This window comes from Atta cephalotes, assembly GCF_000143395.1.
Source record: "Atta cephalotes unplaced genomic scaffold scaffold00004, whole genome shotgun sequence".
Lineage (NCBI taxonomy): Eukaryota > Metazoa > Arthropoda > Insecta > Hymenoptera > Formicidae > Atta > Atta cephalotes.
The window spans coordinates 5,886,298-5,889,767 of NW_012130068.1; positions in this window are offsets into that span (position 1 = coordinate 5,886,298).

Sequence of the window (3,470 nt, forward strand, 5' to 3'; positions counted from 1 at the left end):
GAACTTTTTCCCACACCTAATATTTAGTTCAAAATGTTTTATAATTTAAAAAATATTTGCATTCATATAATGAATAACTTATTATTCATCTTTATTTGAATGTAAATTATCAAAGAGAGTAATAAAGACTGAGATATAACACTTAGTACACACCTTAGTTTTGAGCAACATTAATATTTGGGTATCCTTACGTAATTAATCGTCAATTCGCGTTCGTGAATATTTAATTTTCGTAGATTAATGTGCGAATGTGCGCGCGGATCATACGCACGTCTGTCTCCCTCCGCGCTCGCCGAGCGAATGCCGAAGTGATGACGTAAGTCAACCACCGGGCCACTTCCCCCTCGCTTTCGCCGCGCCCTTGCTGTTCACCGGGATCCGTTTAGATTATTGCGTATGAAAAATATTAACGGTTTATTTAATTATACGCATTTTGATAAACGGATCATACATTTCGCGCTTTGCTTTGTGGCATCTCTAGCCCTTGTTAAATCATATATTATAATATTTGCGCGGTTCTTGTAAACGTAATCAGTACTTGCGTGGAGCATTTTTGATATTCCAACATTATGTCTCAATTTGTATATTTATTTGTATATTATTATGTCTCAATTTATTCTTTTAACTGATTCATTAATAATTAAAGATTGATAATATTCTATACATCCTTTGTATAAAAATACATGCAAATTTTATTAATATTGCGGAACAATTTGCGCTAAATGCAGTTTTGGCTAAAAGTATTAAATATCTTGTCAATCATTATTTAATTTTTTCAGCTAAAAAATTTATTTATGACACTGCTATTACTGTAAATTATTCTGTGTTTTAAAAATTCTTTAAACTTACATATAATGCCAATCATGATTGATGATTGGCATTATATGTAAGTATCTCGGTAAAATAACTGCTTATTTAAACGACCTATTTAAAATCATAAATATATATAATGAGAATCTTATTTAAAATACAAAATCATAGCAATCGATAAAAAACTGATAAAGTACACCAAGTACAAGTACAAGTTATTTTAAATAAAAAAAATGAATCCCTTAAAAGAATAATAAAAATTGAGAGATAATGTTGGAATATCAAAAATGCTCCACGGACGCCAGTACTGATTTGACGTTACAAGAAAATATTATAATATATGATTTAACAAGGCTAGAGATGTCACAAAACAAAGCGCGAAATGTATGACTCGTTTATCAAAATGCGTATAATTGAATAAACCGTTAATATTTTTCATACGCAATAATCTAAACGGCGCTCCGTGAAAAGCAAAGGCGCGGCGAAAGGGGGAAGCGATCCGGTGATTGATGTCATTTTTTCGGTATTCGCTCGGCGAGCGCGAAAGGAAATAGATGTGTGGTCCGATTGCTCCGGACGTCGCACATTAATTTATGAAAATTAAATATTCATGAACGTAAATTGACGATTTATTATGTAAGGATGCCCAAATAGTAATGTTATTCAAAACTAAGGTGTGTAGTAAGTATTATATCTCAATTTTTATTACTCTCTTTCTTTATTACTCTCTCGTGGTATTCATAGCCCGTTCTTATTTCAAGACTGTCTTAAGTAATGTCTTAAGACACTAATACGGCCCTCTGATTCGTGACGTCTTAAAATTGTATTTAAGACGATCTTGAATATAAGTTCTAACACTACGAATACCGACTTAAGATATAAATGAGTTGTGTGCGTGTAACAAATACAAAAAAATAAAACGTAAATCGTATAATAAAGCATCGTGATATTCATCGAAGAATATTAAAACGTAGTAGATTACTAATTTTGTAATACGCGTAATATTTCGACAGTTAGACGAGCGGCGCGACCTTGAAATAGAGACACAGGGTGGCACGGAGTGCCACGGCCCGTCATGTTTACGTGTAATTATCATACAGTCATTGTCTTACCGAAGCTCGTACAGGCAGGTAGCCATATTGCGTGCTCTTCTTTACATTCCTTTTTGAAACGTAATCGCAAAAAATGCTAAATATAATACGAAGCTTTATGAATAATTAATTATACTAGCAATCGTATTATGTGAATATTCATGAAATAAAAATTTTCGTATTACATCTAGCATTTTTCGCGATTATACTTTTCAAAAGAAATGTGAAGAAGAGCGATACGCGACACGGCTACTTGTTTATATGAACGTATCACACACGAGTCATAAAAAAAGCAATGTTAATATGAATACTCTCGTGCGAAAAAATCGCAATTCCTGCTTTTACAATGAATATAGTTAATAATTAATAAGTTTTTTTTTTAGCACCTTTCGAATCTCCTATACAGAGATTCGTTTAAAAATTAACCATAACTATTTATTTGTAATAAAAGAAATATTTTTCTTTTTTGTTAATCTCTAGCCTATTTCATTCTAATCATTTATGTCTATGTAAAAGATTCAGCCCTTTTATCTGCTCTTATGATTTTATTTCACAATGATGATGAATTGCAGACGTGATATTCGTTTCTAAAAGTTAACTGATTGCATAGTAATGTAGATAATAGTTATATATTACATTTTTCAGATTATCTTCCCTCTCACAGGTACAATCTTGAAGTGATGGGAGGGCTCAGTAGGATATTTACACGAAATTTTCTCAAGTATTTAAAAATTTTCGGATATATCTGAATATAATATATCTAGATAAATTTTTAGATATTGAGAAAAATCATTCTCTTCATGTAAAAATCATTTCATCATTTAAAAATGAATGAACCGCAGCCGGTTCGTCGCGTCGCGCGTTTCGGGAGTGCCGTTCAAGTTATCGGACTCAAGTTATAATCCGCGCGCAATTATATTTTATTATTCGCGAATGTTTTATGTGAGTGTTTTACGAGTGTCCTGTGCGAGATGTTAATCAAATTGTCAAATCTGAGAGGAGGAGGTCTGGAAGAGACATCAGGCACCGGTGGAGCAACCTTGCGGTAAATATTATTTTTTACTTATGTAAAATTAACCTTTTTCGCTTGTTTTTAAATCATTTAATTTAACATTGATTTAAAAATGATTATTTTTAAATCATTGTTAAATAAAATGATTTAAATAGTTTTATATTAATTTTATATCTATCAAATAATTCTATAAAATAATTATATATTCTCTAAAGTAATTATATATTCTCTAAAACAATTATGTATTTTTTTAAAGATCTTAGTAAAAATAAATTTATATAAAATTTGTAAATAATTTTTAAAAAACTCTCCTTTTATCTACTTTACATAAAAGGAAAGTTACTCAAAATTTAGATAAAATAACAAATATATATTTTTTCTAAAATAATTATATATATTCTCTGAAGAGATCTATTTATTTAAATTACTTTAAAATTTTAAACAAATTTATTTTTGCTAAGATCTTCTTTAGAGAATATATATTAAGTAATTATTTTAGAAAAATATATAATTATTTTAGAGAATATATAATTGTTTTATATCTAATTAAATAATGG